Here is a 16,976-nt window from a genome sequence, read left to right on the forward strand (position 1 = left end):
AATGCCCATTCGATCCGTCGCTTGAATCACGGCCCGTTGCTACTCGTTTTACCGATTAATGTCCCCCGTAGGGTAAATCCTGAGGAACCCCCTAACGCCAGCAAAGTCGTCAATGATTTTCGGCTCGTTCCTTTCGGCTCCGGTATCAAAAAAGGATATCTTTCAATATGTCTCACGGACGTGGTAAAAATGAAGCCACTTCGCTTCATATATTGTTGATGCTTTTGTTGTTGCTACCAGGCTTTACCCGTACGAGCAGTGTGAAGAATCACTTCACTTGCCCTTCTACGGTACTTTAATGCTCAGCGAAGACTTCGAAAACGCGGCAAAGTTTGACGGGCTACGGGATCGGTAGACCAACCTGCTAGCGATCGATGCCGCTACGATCAACAGCTGGTGAAGCGCCCTAAGTGAAGTCGTGCCGATGCAGAATCATGATGGATCATGCCGTGTCGATGCACTTCATTCCGAATGCCGACCGTGTCGGTATGCCTGCAAGAAGCTAGATTTAGACCGACGCAGGGCTCAAATCGACGTTCACACACACACACACACACACACACACACACACCTATACACACATTCACATACACACACACAAACACAGAATATCAGTCGGCGATCTGGCCCTGATCATGAACTTTAGGATTGGCGTCAACGGATCGGGCACGGATGCGCGATGACGCCTGCATGGTGCCGGGTGCCTGACGTATCTGAATGCCTGAAAAGCTGAACGGTCAGGCCGGTTTTGTTCCACAGTGCTGTGTCCATTGGCAGCAAAACATGCCGCAGTTCAAAAGCTACGCTTTATTGTTAATCAAGTGACGGTGTGTCGCTGCCAAGCCCAGCTAAAGAGATCAGTGATCGTTCAGACGAAATGAAGCTCAATGAAGATTACTTAAGCACACTGCTCGCGAACGCTATTTCGCTTGAACTTTACCTGAAACATATAACCTTCCTGACTCTTAACCATATATAAAGCGGAGTTCTAAGGTTCTCTCTGCAGTCTTCATTCGACTTCCGACGACTCTGAATAGCGGTCTAGTTACGGATAAGTATCACTATTATCACTGTAACTAAACGCTTCTCAATAGAAAAAAAGTCGGCGTCATTTTATCAAGTTTCTATTCTTTTACGTAGTGCTTGGCCTCACCCCGGACGAGGCTCATCGTTCATAGTCGTGGCAATGACAGCTCACCTAGGGACGATTGACGCGTGCCTCACTCGAACGCTGGATATTCGTGAGGTCGGCTGCTGTCTCTGCTCCTCTACTCGTTAAGAACATAATAGATGTTAATAGTGTATTCTTTTGAGCTTTGTGTAGAGTTTGATTCAACGGGAAGTACCGCGCAACTTTTGCTACCCGCTAGAAAGCGCATCGCCAGCTGTATCACGTACCATTATTGGAGTGGTCACTGCGTTCAGATAGATTACCTTGGGCAACATGGTCTTATCATATCTTGCTTCGATAAAGATATATAGGAGGTCACAACACCTCCATATAATACTAATAACAACTATTATTATCAGTCAATGAAACCGTCGCACGCTACGAGATCTCACCCGTGTAATCACCTCTAGCTTCCGTGGGAGCTTAGCATTCACAGTGTCTGATACATATGCCGTATCCCGCTACTGACCTTTGGTTCTCCCCGTAACTTTTAGCCACACCCGCATTGGCAACCTAAAGCTTGGTCATACCTTTCCGATTCCACTAAACGCTGGTATTCGTTTCTTTTATCTACACAGCTTATGTTACCAGTACTACGTCAACTAGAAAAATCCCGCATAACGGCGAACGAACGTTTTGCCCGTATGCTGACCGTTCACAGCCCTGAGCAAAAAATTGCACTCCGTCCGACAACTGATTCCCCCCAAGCAACCCTTAAATACACCAATTTTGGGGGGCTCGCGTAGCCCACTTTATCCGTGGAATAAGGGCAACGAAAGCCATACGAAACGGCTAACCACCACAAGTGTATTTCACCACTGGAATTGAAATATGCACAGTGTTACCCTGCTCTTTATCCTGTTCCTGGTGGTGGCGACTGGGATACGAGCTGAGAATGGATCGGTAACGTCACCTGACTGTTGCAACTATCGCCCCAGTTCTATCAGAATTAAGCCGAACTGCAACAAGAACATATCGTACACATAAAACTATTCGTCAGCGTCGACATCCTTTGGCGGATATGGGGAAGCGTGACTATGAGGTACCTGTAGCTACAGCCGCGAATATTTACAACATCGTACTTTATTCGAACCTTTCTGAGCTGGTACTTAGGCAAGGTGTACAGTTAGGTAGACGGAGCGGCCCGGCGCGATCAGAGAATCGCCCGTGGCTGTCTATTGGACTGGATTGCAGCTGAACGTCTTATAACACTATAACTTGCTAGCTGATTGATGCTCGCGAACGCTTAGAGATAGTCTCGTTGCCAAATGTTTTTACGTCGTGTGTGTTCTGCTTCGTTGCTAATGCCATTGCTGCTGACGACGGTGGCATATCTTCTCAATGACCGTTTCAGCGGACTGTTTTCTACCGGCGAATCCGAACGGCGTGTTTGGAATTAGCAACAGAGATAGATAAGGGGCGACAGCAATGACGCCAGCTGTACACGATAATAACAGAACGACGTCAACGACTGCGCCAAGAACGCTAGCGTGAGGGGTAGAATGGCTAATACGTATTCTTAAAACCACGGATTGAATTGACGCTGAGGGTGGCCACATCGTAGAATTGGCATCGGGCAAGGTCATTTCACGACGAGCGGATGGATACCGCGCGTATAGCGTTCGATCTTTTCACGAGCATTGTTCTTGAAGTTCTCTGGCGCTTCCAGTTTAGCTCATTCATTCTATGCGTTAAAAAAAGCCGAGTTGAGTTAGCTTGTTCTATGTATTAGGGAAGATGTCTGCGGCGACAGCTAAAGAAAAGTGCAGACTTTGCCGAGCATCCTAAAATAGTTGTTGTTGTTAGAGGTGACGTATTTGTTCGTGTCTATACGCTTTGTATATGTACAAGACTTTGTGGCGGGATGGGTGCAGTGAGGTATTTTTTAATGCGACCGACAACACGTCTATCATTCATTACTTCATACGACGAAGTATCCGCGGGACTCAGCTATGGAACAACCGTACAGCCGTTCTATAGTCAATTACCAAGGCTAAGGCGGCGCAACATTGGGCTTGATGCTCGTATCTACACCATGGCGATTCTCTCGCTTTACCTTTCGTTTTTATGGTTGAAATGTCATTGATGCGTATGTTCGCTTGCCTCGCATAAACATCGTAGAAACGTGTTGCTGCACTAATTCCGATTGGCAGAGCTATACTCTTTTTCCATTACATAGCCATATATATATATATATATATATATCCGACGGAAGAAGTATAGCCCCTCGCATCGGCTAGAGCTAGGACTGATTCTCCCTGCAGCGAATTTACTTTAGATCACGATAGCTTTAGCTCATTGTGGGTGACGTTTACTTTTGGTGATATGTCGCCCAATTTTATTGGTATGCCCAGTCGCGCACTAAAGACCCAATTGGGGAAAGTGGGAAGTGCTCGTCAATGCTGCTGCTGCAGAAAATGAATAGCGGTTTAAGCTTAATTTAGTCGTACGCACGAATAGAGCGAGAGGCGTCCAAGCATCATACGCATTAGTCTCTATTAGCAGTAGTTAGATCCCCTTCATTCTACGGTTCTCCCGGCTCGACAGCGCCAACAACAGTATAGATGTGATAAGGTACTCTTCGCAAATGATACCATTTTGTATCTTTCGGTATATTTTATAGAGCAAGATACCCAGAAACGCTATGAAAACAATTTTCATAAGGTACAGAAGCTACTCAATTCCAAGCGATATTAGCTAAAAAGTTCTTCTCAATAGCGATCTAAACTTCGATGAAAGAGAAAATGGGTCCTTAAAGTATAGAATGTTCCGTATGTGCGTAAGATAGTAATGCATCAAATCAACGACATAGAAAAAAATATATATGCTTAACCAGTAAGGAAATGGGTCTCTTTGAATATCAGATATTGACTATTCTGGCGTCATGCGCCAACTTGTTAACCCAACCACTACGCCTGAATAGTAGAATGCTATACGCTAGAAGTAATATTATTATATACTACGAATTTCAACTATCACACCATAGAACGCATATGATACGATGTTTTTTGGTATTCAGCGGATCTTTCTACAAATAAGGAAACCCTTCTAGCTCTCCGCTCGAGTTGAAGAACCTTAGCATGTTGGTGCGCATTTTTAGAGACATACTGTCTGCTACATGTTTCTACATTCTGCATTCAACAGCCATCTCAGCGATTGTGTTACTAAAGCAGATCTGCTTGGCCAGGGCGGGGATTCAGCAAACATATACACACACCCAGGCAGGTTGGGTTCTTGTGAAGACACACCCTATTTCTACTACTGCATTCTGTACTGTGCTTCCTGCGTGCATTTTAAGCACCAACCATACTCCCACCTCGTTTTATTTTCGTTTAGCGAAGGAAATTTCTTCATGTTATCATCTTTGGTAACCAACCATAACTGACCATAGTTCAACCACGGGTCAATCATGCCCCATCTATAGCCTAAGGGTTATCACAGGGCGCTCACTGAACCAGTGTTGACGGTAAAAGCGCTAACCTTACAATAAGCATCTGTATGGAACATGGATAGACCGCTACTTGCTTTAGGTACGTATGCATCTATTTAATCTTTCTATATCTGTGTTTTTGCGCATAGTTAGAATAGCCGAGTGTTCGAGCGCGCCGTGGCGTCACCGCTTATGTTGAACGCAAACAAAAACGGTTGTCACCATCATGGGCCGCAGTTGTTATTTTTGTAGTCCTTGTCGCCGTATTCGTCACAGCAGTCAGCATCCATCTTTCTACCGGAACAACTTTCACGGCAACAATACAGCCGAGCTACTGGTTTTAAACGCAACCCTATCAGAAGAGCTGCAGGCACAGACGAGTATGCATCGGAGTAATATTTCCGGTATGAATGAAGGCTCATAAGTTAACGGCCTGAATGAGATGACAGGACGCTGTTTGTGTGACACAGGTGAAAATACCGCCCGTGCATGGGTCCGGGCCGCTAATGGTTTCACGCTGGTTCAAGCTACGCTCGAACCACTTAAATATATCGACTTAGTCAGTCTCACAGGTAAACGGTTGTGTGTGTTCCGTAGTACACTATATTGCAAAGAATCTCGACTGGCACTACTGGAAAGACCATTAGAAAAAAACATCAGCGTGTTATCATTTTCGTAAAACTTTGATTGGAAGTACATTTTCGTCGGCTTAACCTTTTCGTCTGCACAAGCTGGACAGAACCGTGGAGGATACGAGAAACGGCACAAAGCGACAATCGCCTCCCAAAGTGATCTTTCTTTGGATGCAGGTTAACATCAACAGCGGCAGAAGCGTCTCTACCAGACCTACTTTACTTATCCGCCTGTAGTGAGCTACGGTGCCGCGCCTCGATAAGATCAAGAGCAGGGGCAGGTAAACGTTGAACATTCAGAACTCAGCGTTTAGCATTATCTCGTGTTTTACGCTCCACGAGAACAAGCTCTCGCTAGTAACCATAGATTTCTCTGGTGACCCACCCTAAGGAAGAGCGGCCGCCAAGGGCGGTGATTTTGCCGGGCCGTGACGTTACCACACGTCACTTGAGTTGCGGTTATCCCTCCAGCGAGGATCTCATCATTTTGGCATTGGAAAAGGCAGCGCCTTCTTTCTATTTCCTCTTTACAGACATTTCCTCTTGCTAGCAATAGCATAGATACGGAGGTAGCGCGCCATCTTTGCCTGGACAGGCAACACAAGTCCTTATACTAACAGAAGTGTTTTTCATACTGAAAGTCATCATCGTCCGACAAGGAAAAATAGGCACTTCTGCTAGCGGCTTGCGGCAGACATTCCCGAGATGGCGTTCGTAATAATAGCAGCGTCGCGTCCAGTTGCCCACATTGTTCATGTTTAAACGTAACGTTAACGCCGCCGGCTTGCAACTTCGTTCGTAGCTCCCTCAGCAGATCTATTTTTTGCACCTTCCCGTTAACGTAGATGTACATGAACAGCATGACGCGGTGAAGCCATTGAGGACTATGCTTTGACAAGTGACGTGACAGAATGCCGGCGAGCACGCAGCTTCGTAGAATATAATAGAAAACACGCGCAAAAACAAAGACCGACCGTGCGACCACGCGGTGAATGCAGGCAAAGGATCGACATTTTGAGAGTGATTCTGCCAGCGGAGCTGCAGATAAAACATCGATTTGTCCCGTTCATTACTATAGCAATAGCCAGTGAGCAAATAGTTACAACTTCCCGTAGGAGAATTATTCGAATGGAAGATAGAGCGGTAGCAGCGACTGTAGAAATTACCACGTGATTACAGGACACAGACGGGGCGGCGTCAATGCTGCCAAAAAGAGCCGACCCAGAAGGGTCGAGGATATTCTTCCGAAGCACCTATTTGCATAATGGGCTGAGCGTGTCCTGGTGAGTGAATTGTACGCAAGTCTTCGCCAATAGCACCAGCGGAATATGGTGGTAATTAATATAAAAACGTCAGCTCCGCCGCCATCGAGTGCTTGACCGATAGCTAAAGTTTTTCTACAGTTGTTGTGGTTACCATATTTAATGATACAAATATCACGATGGTTTCCGTTGTCACCATAGATCAACGTGAACCATATTACACTCCTGTATACAGAACGAAAGAATACGCGATCCACCTATTTCAGCCGTGCAGCAGGGACATGCTATATAGTTATTATACGCGACATTTAGTACGCGTTGTCGAACGGCCCAAAATCATTTGACGATGATGAAGACTATGACTGTGCTGACGATTGCAAAGAAGATGAGAACTCGTACAACAACTGCAATTTCATGACATTATCTATTATTGCTCTATGCGTACGTGCATATGCAAATCTTCTAGTCATGTATAATGTAAAGCGTGTACAGTGTCGATACATCGGCAGCCCAGTTAATGCGACCGGCACGGTACGAATACAAGGATGATCAATGAGAAAAAGTACAAGGAAGGGACCGCCATATTTGACAATTACCCGATGACGAGACGCCAGCCATTGTTTTACTGCTTTTTCCGCTGCTGCCAACGCACCTAGTTCCTCTAGCGGCGTATCACGTCAAGCGTCAGCGTCATGAACTCAGACATGCCGACAGTGGCCTTCAAACTGAATACGGGAAGTGGCCACAACGGCACCGGCGGAACGTCGGTCACGGGTTGCGCACTCAGCGTTTAGAAATATTCAAATGCAGTGACAAAGCTGATGGTTAGACTTTCAGTTAGTACGCTAATATATTTATATACGAGCAGTTCTCAATAATAATAATATGTACATATATTAGTGATTAGGGTAGGTTAATTGGACGCAACGCTACTGTTGTAGTGTGCTTTGGTACTGATTGATGTACAGTCTATAGCGGGAATAGATTCTATGGTCGATTGACACCGACAATTCGTCGGGTTGTTGCTCGTCCTTCAGTCGATCCACAGCGATCGTTACTAAGCTGGGCTTAGTGACGGCAACTTTTTTTACGATGCGCTACTAGTACTATAGCTGATTAAAGTGTAATATCATTGTACTACTATTAATAAGCGTTGTGTACTATAGTGCCTATTTATGTATGTTTGGCGTTTCATATATAAAGGTTTAGGTCTCTTTTGCTGTGACAAAGGAGGGGGCGTACTCAAAGGAGGGGGGGGGGGGGTTAGAATATTAACCCATAACAGAATTCAAGGTCAAACTAGACAGGCTAAATTCTTAAGTGGGCTGAGCCGCTGACCTGTGCTACGGCACTATGCCGTCTCTTGATATTTGTGGGCATCATTATATGCATGTATATGATATGTTGAGCCTCGAAGGTGTTTACTGAATGGCGGCCGACACAGGTGCGCTATGTGTCGATGGCCTTGCTCGCCACGCGGCCAGCCAACGCTTGTGGCCGACAGCGACCATCGACGTTGAAAAATGCCAAATAACACGTCAACCGAGAGTCGAGCTCCTCCCGGTAGTGGCGTCATCCGATGACATCGCTATTCGTTGAAGGCCGCTTCAGCGGAAGAATTGCAGCGGCAGAACTTACCTCTCCGACATAGCTGCCCTTAGCGTCATGTTATGTTCTCTTAGCACATCAACTAGCGTAATACAAATATTTATATAATTTGCTATTGACCAACGTATCACAGTAACGAAAAGATCATGTCATACGGGTTAAGCTATATAGAGAAAATGGAGACTAAGACGGACAACAGAACGCGATTCATCAAAATGATCATCGACAAACAATAGTTCCAGCGTTACAACAACGGCGCCGGTGATCGCGTCAACTCTAATACGAGTCAGGTCACAATCATAAAACCGGTTGATACAACAAACTTCTATTAGCGCTAGAAGGACAGTAGCGTCGGAACAGATCGGAGGCGGGTTCATGGACCTCATCGATGCTATCCTGTACCTGAAGCGACTGGAATATGAACGGCGGAATCTTGACTGTCTTTATCTATACTATATTTTTCTATTTAGAACACCTGCTGCCGCAGATAGCTAGCGTTATAGGTTGGAAACGAGCAGCAGCTTCTAGTAGAACCTAGCGCATGGTGCTTCTATCACTATTCCATGGGGTTTCATTCGAGTTTTGGGTGATGTGAAACATTACGTAGCTACGCCAGTACCATCTATCGAGTGTTGTCACGGAGAATCGAGTCACAATGATATTATCAGGTACAAGCAATAGCTATGGCAAAAATACTAGCAAAGAGTCATGCCAAGAAGTTTTTTTAAATTTCGGCGAATCGTCTGTGCGACAACGAACTTGGTAAGGTCGTGTTTTCGAAGTGCTTCAACGAGGTGGATAGAAACCGAAAGCTTGCCTTAGCTGAAAGGGACAGTAGCTTTCAGCAAAAAAAAAAAGCTCAATTATTTCCTCACACGTTCGTAAGACAATGTTACATACATATCTAGTTGTGTTAAGTATGTATATGGGTAAATTAGAATATCAACGTGGCGAACAGATCTGAGGCAGAAGCCAAGCTACTTCGTAACCGCCTTCCCCTGACTTTGCGCTGTGTTCGGCCGCAGTTAAAGAAAGAATAAACAGCACAGAAAATGCACATGACGAGAAGCAGAGCTGGTGCTATCTGAGCCGTTGATGGTAGCTGCGTCGGTTGCCAGTGACAGCAGCAGCCACAATAGCAACACCTGAGCGTATCCTGGTAATTGCAGAATTTTACTAAACACATCGTTCCTATTATGCTTAATGCGGTGGGGATTCGCCGGCGATGGCGTCGCGACTCCCGTGAAGCCGGCTGTGTGACGCTGTTCTTATGACGCTCATAATATTTCAGTTGTCGTCCGCTGAGTCCATCCTGGTTGTATGCGTCGCTAGCACAATACCACTATTACATATAGGCTCCATTCAAGGGTCTCAGGTCCCGCACCTACTACATGCCAGCGTGTGGATCTCGCCGTGTCTATCCACCTCGCCATAGATGTTCATACAGGCAATAGCACTCGCGTTTCTGTCCAGGGTTCTTCTGTGAAGCTTTGCTAGTCGCTGGTTCGACAAACGACGGTTTCGGCAGTCCGCTGATTCGTATGACTCGCTCCGTGTTCTTGGTTGTTGCTGCTTTGTTTTGCCAGGCAAGGTACTTCGACGGCAAGACGAGGCGATGAACCCACAGCGTCTTCAACTCGACGTCAAAGGCGCTGCCGTCGGTGCTGCGTATTCGTTCCATTGTGGCGTTCCTTCAGATCCAGTCTCAGGGTAGCAATGGAAGTGAGAGAAGCCGGCGTTCACTACGTCGACGACCACAACGCAGTGGATCGTAGCGCCGTCACCACTACAAGTACCAACAACTCGGCTGGCGAGCTGTTACGCACCTGTAAAGGGCGGGCGAAGATTAAGTGAAACCGGCGTAGCTGTTATGCGCTGGCTCCATTCGGTGCCGCTCGGACGCCCGGCTCGATGACGGCGTCGTTAGTCCCCAGCTGCAGCACTTGTCGTCTTTACCGGGGTGAGTCTATACTATATACTTACTATGTGCCATTCTTGCAATGGTTTCGCATCGGTGTCATCCGCCGTCGCTCTCTATCACTCGTCCGCTCCTACAGCCACAATAGACAGACCGGTCGGCCGGCGGACAGACGCGACCGAAGTTCGACGTCAAGCTGGCCGCCGGCTGTGAGGCGAAAAAAGAACAACGAACAGTGCCTGCTGATTCATTGTTAGTGTACCTAGCTTAGCAAGTAACGCCGGGATGGTGGGAAATGTCTGCTTTTGCCGTCTTGGCTGCCATCGCTATTGGTACTTCCATCGCGCCGTCCCATCGTGGGCACAACGTCGCTATGAGAAAAATGGGCCTTGCGCAGCAGTGGCAGAAGAGCTAAGCAACGGTGATGTCTGAAACGTCTTCGGAACGCCAATAAAGTGCAGAGGAAGAACTGGTGTACTAGAAAATATAGAATTAGAGCCGAGTACCTGCACTGTGCAATATGCGTATGTCTGCTATTAAAACAGGCTCGATGAAAAAGAAGTTGAGGTGAACTTATGGGCAGGAAACGGGTCTATGGGTGAAACATATATGACACGAGATATTAACCATATTTAGGGTAAACGAATAGGGTTTGATAACGTAAGCGTCTTTGAAGTCATCGTTTCTGTCTGGCCAAACAGATAATCTTAAAAGTAATTGTGATGCTTGGTGGGGACGCTTGTATCGGAGAGTTCGCGCGTTCTAAAGAAAAATGGCTGGCAAAGGCGCCCAGAACATTCTTCTGATATTATTTATTATGTACACTCATTAGAAAGAACGACTTACGTAACTTAATGATGCGGTCCCATCGCATTGATTGGAAAACACTAAAATACATTTTAGAATGCCAACGAATAATTGTCCATTTCTTATTAAGTCATTTGATATAAGCTGTCACTGGATGATATGTACAATTCTCAAGAACATAGTCCGTATCTATCATATATTGTCGAAACCTTTTATGTACCCCTCAAAAGTGCTCGCCAAATGTATAGGGCCTGCCAGGTGTGCTTAGTCAACAGGGTAGAAGCCTCTCAACATCAACAGCAGTCCTAAACAACATATGCTTTGACTGGTGGTCCGTTGGGAGCTACCGCTACTACTTATACCAGTACCACGGTTGGTCCTACTGCCACAATGGCCTGTATCTCTCCATAATAGCACCATGTCCTTATAGAGCCCAGGACCACTCTCCCGTTGCGCTTGGCGGTCACCGATCTATTCGAATAGGGTTTATGCAGAGGACTGCCACATTCCACTAGCCAACTATGACAGCAGATCCGCTAGGTCCACCCGTGCTACCTGCCGCTGGCGCTCGGATGGGCGCAAGGTACTAACGCAGCTGGATGGGGAACGCTGACTAGAGAAGCTTTCGCACACGGTCTGGCGAAGACATTCACTAGTCGACCATGGTTCGACTGGGTCTCCGGACAGTCAATGCCGACGACCGAACAACATAGCGCTGGCATGGACTGTGCTACTCCGAGCGAGTGCGGAGCACTACTGGCCTTTACACCTGCTGAACTCCCGTCTGTGACTGTGACGGTTTTTAACGTTTGCCGCCGCTGATTCCTTTGTTTTATGTGCTATTCTGCTGACTGTGTAGTGTTATGCTATGAGAGACGCATACACATCTGGCCAGGGATTGGAGAAGAAATGCCACCTGACTCCTGAGTGTCACATTGAAAGTCTGAATATCATCATTAGACAGGGAGAAAGGCAGGCAAGCAGGCGGCATAGGGTGAAACTGCTCTGGGGATACCGTAGAATTATAGAAAATAGCTACAAGTCAAGTCGACAGCGAGCGATCGATGAAGACGCCTATTCGACGAACAGACGAGAAATAGGCGGTAGGTAAAATACCTAAGCAGCTAATTGATAACCGTTGGTCCACAATGGAGAACGTATCATGGCAGCTTGAATTGCCGTTAGCTCCTCGACCGTTCCTTGCTCCTGTTTTACTCGTCTTTTTTTTGGTTTGTACGAGTCGACCTCAGCTGTCAGTCGCTCTCGCGTTGCCCGAAGAGGACCCTGCAGAAATCCACCTGATATTATCCAGGGTGCCACCTGGGAACATGTGTGTCACGCCAGAAGATTGCTTTGTTTCCACTCATTGAAATGAGAACATTTAATGTTATGTTTTCGCCATCGTGAGAAGAGATTAAGTATTAAAAGGAACTTTAATTTGCAGAAAAGCGTGTCCCTGCTAAGATCAACCATTGAAACATGGACGGCAGTTTTCTCCCTCGTCAGATTTCGTAAGCAAATAAGCCATCGACATCTCTCTGAACCATCCAGCAAACTTGAACAGTAATTTGATTTAAAATCGTTCATTTTATTAATAAATTTCTGTATACAATGCTGCGTCAATTTCAACAAAGGTGGAATAATGGAAACAAGGTATGCGGTCGATTTGGTGCAACAATGGTAGATCAATCTGCTCTGCTTTACACAACGATGAATATAAAATAGATACCATTAGATGCAATGCGGCCTTATCATCAAAGCCATTAGACGACTTCAATTCTGCAACGCACTATTTAGTCTCCCCCACGCACCGATCCCTTTCTCTAGTCAATGCCAATCCTAATCGAGTACATTAAACTTGTCTTTATTGACGAAGCGAGAGCTGCTAAACTCCCATACTGTCCGGGGGAGCGAAGTTCGTTCCGCCTTGGTCCAGGTGCCAGAAGGCAATGTACAACTGTATACGAGCATCCAACGCAAGACTGAGCTTAGAAATGCAATGAATGGAAAGCAATGTTCCTTTACCACGGCGTAGCTCTAACACCAGTGCCGAACACAGCATCGTACGCATGGCTATGAATGAGTGTTGGTATAGTACGTGTCGTCTGTGTGTACACTGGACGAAGCAGGCTTGATCACGAACGAGTAATGACGGAGCCAATGCAGCAGGCACTGAAAAGAAGCTATGCCAATGGAAACCTACAATGAGGTAAAGCACGAGTGGTATTAGTGTTAGTGGAACGAACCGGGTTGAGTCGAGAAGGGGCGAATCCAATTGAACAGGTGCGGCCCTCGGCCGATATGGAGAGCGCCTAGGGGCCGCTACGTCGCTATATACAAACGAAAACTTACACACAACTTTGGGGAAGTTTTGGGACAAACTCAGGCTATGTCTGCCCGTGTGCCTGCGTGTGTACTGTCTTCGAATAATCTCGAGTTCAAGAGCGCGCCAGATGGTGCCGGAGATCGTGACTAGTGCATATGAGAGGGAGAGGCAAACTACGCTAAAGAGGGAGTGGATGAACTCGATGTTGTCAGGATGTTCGCGACCACCGCGTCTCCCTGTCGGAGCTAAAATCCCGAGGGGCAAGATGACTCACTAGCTTATTCCTTGTTCATACGCTCTGAACCGAGCTCTTGGCAGCGTGTCGCGCGCAGAGGTTCGTTCGATGTGGAGGCTTTTAGACCCCGTTTGCCTGTACCACTGCGTGAATTACCACAAATGACAATGGAGGAGACGTGGCACGCGTACCAGCAACCGGGTGACCCATCTCCGAATGATATAGTCGCCATGGCGAGTGCGGTGCTTCTTGGAAGAACCGCCCCCACCAAGCTAGGACGAGGGGGTTGCTAAGTAACGGAAGCATAAGTGAAGAAAAGGAGGAGACGATTGAGGAAAAAGAACGCAAGAGTCTTATTGGGTCGGGAAGGGGCCGTTGATGGGGGTAAACTAGTGGGGCAGATGAGGGGGTTTACAAGGAAGCGTACGATATCACGAGAAAGCGAGGAAGTCGACAGGGGTGACCAGATAAAGGCTGGGCTGTTCCGGAGATTACAGCGGAAGTCATGATCTTTGATGCAGCTTGCCAAGTCGACGAAAGGTTCAGAGAGCTTCAGACTTTTGGGAGCTTAAGCGAAGCCCGCTGCCAAGCTTTTCTCTTACGATGGATACGCTCGTGCTACCCAAAGCATCTATTTTCCCTTTCTCATCCGAAGTACATCCGTTACGTATATGGGTGATCCTATAAGGATGAAATGACATAGTATACATACATATCTGGGGACCGATGACTGTTCAGAGCTTTAATAGGTTACTCGGCAACTGAAGCTCAATCAGTATACGGACATAGTCAAACATCCTCGATGTCTTCGTGTGCCATAGAGGTTATAGCAGCTTCCTGAGTCAAAAGGGCAGCTGCGCAGACACTTATTCAATTGTTTTCATGTGAAGGCTGGACCCATACAAATGTTTGTGCGTGCTCGTTGTTCGTTATGTGAGTTATGGTGGGAGTACGGTTACGATGGTGGTCTCGATATAACTCGCCGTTGGCGATCGTTTCATTTATACATTTCGGTTTAGGCCATAATTTTCAAAGCAAAACAAATATAACAGATAGAGTATGGCTATATACAATAAGCTATAGGCCAACAGGACACGGAGACGTGGTATGACCGCTTGCAGGGCCGGGCAATTGTTATAGTCCGCACAGAAGATGTGTCGCTGAAGACAGGCATGAGACAAAATATAATCGTTACTCTCCTAAACTATTATATTATAAATAGAGCAAGTAGTGGGTTTATACTGCCGTTCTACAGAATGAATGGTGTTCGAGTGCGTCAAATATTTAAATAGATAACGCATTATTTGACCTTTTTTTTTTTCTCTAAACAGCAGTCGCATGTGTTTTATATGCAGGTTGCTTCTTAATTAGCCGGTCCGTTCTGAATTTAGTCGCTGAACACGTTCGCAATTTAGTCGCTGAGTTGCTGTTACTATTACTATTATCGAAATGAGCATTTTGCACACCGCTAATAGAGCTTCACTCTCAACTGTGAACCAAAAAAATTCGATAATTTTCGATCTGTCTTTGTGGATGTTAAGCTTCTTCTGTGCAGTTTCAAGGTAACCCTAGTTACCATGAGGAGTTTCGTATTAGTTCGATGTGTTGACACGTCTGACAGGCAGTCTTACATTTGCGGAGTAGCTTTCCCGTACTCGGCATAAATCGTTATGTTTGCAGATCGCTAACGGGTCGGTATATAGCTATAAATGTTGATTGTAATGCTTTGTAGCTATGCAGTCCATGAGAAATCGAGAACACGGTGCCCTGCTCAGATTTCGATTTGCGGTAAGTATAGTCAACTAGATTTCAGAATGCGTCTACAGACCGGCCAGCCAATGTAGTTAGGCTCTGCATGTACTGAGATCGTAGCTAAAGTTCTGCACAGAGTTTAACAGTTGACAGAGATCACATACGCCGCCGTGCACGAGGGAGCCTTGTCATGAACGTTCAGTCGACAGATTTGTAATGGTCCTCTTTCCTCGTCTGATTTGATAAATAGTATAATAATAGGTAGTAAGTTACTTTTGGCACGACGTTTCGGTTCGAGAAAGGCTAGCCTAAATCGACGACAACCACAAGAATAACAAAGACGGCATCGCTTGAGCAAAGCAATGAACAAAAGCAGAGAATAGTCAAAACGGTCGAATCCTTTTTGGTCGCAATAGAAGTTAGCAGCCGTGCAGGTAAGCAAGCTTCTTCCTCGTTTTTCCTGCTACGCCCTTAACCACTGCCTTACTGCGTCCACCGATATAACAATACCATCGTCGTAGATACGTGACGCTGGCCAAACAATTCGAGGCAAAGAATAAAAAACGTTACTTCGATATGGGCGAAGCCCTCCATTGGCACCAGGTTGAAATCTGCCCTGTGCCCACGACGACAAATAGCTGCTAACTCGGACAGCAGCTGCAGCATGCAAAAAACACAACGAGATACATGGGTTTTGTCCAAAGCCCGTTTTGGCCTCTTGGCTCAATTTGTACTATGCATTTATCGGCTGTTCTACTACAATATGTAGATAGTAATAGGCGTACGCCCTGCTCGTCCCATTGATATTCTTAATGCCTTGATGCCACGTATGTGGCATTGGGCCGCGGCACCCCTAAGGGTCAATGAGGCAATATTAGATATTCTGGGCCAGCTAGAGCATATGCACATTTGAATCCAACTATTGGGAAACGTCGTTTCATCATTCTATCATTCCGCAGAACCCCCTGCTGTTGGCTGGCTACCTTAAACATGTGCATAGAGGAAGGCGCATACAACGTCTTTAGATAAGCAGCCGCTACGTTTCGTGATAATACCGTAAGAGGGAGTGTTCGTCTGCGATTCTGCTCTATCCAATAAATAGACAGGCAACTCCCAAACAAAAACTAATCGGTGGCTTTCTGGTTGTGGCTAGTCGAACTTTCGTTGCCTGTCTCGCTAGACAACACCTAGGTACGTAGGCAGGCAACCAGCTCTGACAAGCATCAGATTACTGAGGCATCTGTAGTGACATGGTATAATGGCGATATACTGTATGTATAGCTGTGCGTGTTTTTGTGGCGGACGACAAAAAAACAGACAGTCCTTGGCGACTTTCGACTGTAATCACGACACATTATAGCTGTTCACACTCGTTGTCTTTGGTCGATTGTGCTTGTCTGTTTCCCGTTATTTATTAGGATTTTGGTCTAGTTCTGTTGAGCTGTATCTTTTTGGTGGGGGACTGCTTGTTAACAGAATGCTCGTGATTATCTCAGCCAAGTTCCAGTTGGTGATCCTCAGGATTCGTTTTTCTAACTCCACATCGAACTGGGTTCGACAAAAAGAATAACAAACATTCGTGGAGCAGACTATACTCAGCTGATTTGTATTTAAATGTTTTTTGCGAAAGTTCTTTTAGTTGAACGCAAACAAACGCTTCCGTGTTCCTTATATAAAGCCAGTTTGCTTTTCTATACTGAATTTGCCTGAGAAAGAAAACCACAAGGCGAGTTAAGCGTTCCTTTCAATCTATTGTCAGTTGCTCCGCCTAAAGGAGAGAAAGCAACTTGTGCACTGTGACAGGTAGACGCCAACTCTAAAGATACGCCCAGGCT

At 46.2% G+C, this 16,976-nt stretch overlaps 1 protein-coding gene across 2 annotated transcripts in view; it reads right to left on the reverse strand.

Moving 5' to 3' along the window:
• The window catches only part of LOC111261940 (uncharacterized), a 47,157-nt gene that overhangs the window by 23,910 nt on the left and 6,271 nt on the right, over positions 1 to 16,976 (reverse strand). The window lies entirely within an intron of this gene.

The sequence above is a fragment of the Varroa jacobsoni genome, unplaced genomic scaffold (assembly GCF_002532875.2).
Source record: "Varroa jacobsoni isolate VJ856 unplaced genomic scaffold, vjacob_1.0 scaffold_617, whole genome shotgun sequence".
Classification (NCBI taxonomy): Eukaryota; Metazoa; Arthropoda; class Arachnida; order Mesostigmata; family Varroidae; genus Varroa; species Varroa jacobsoni.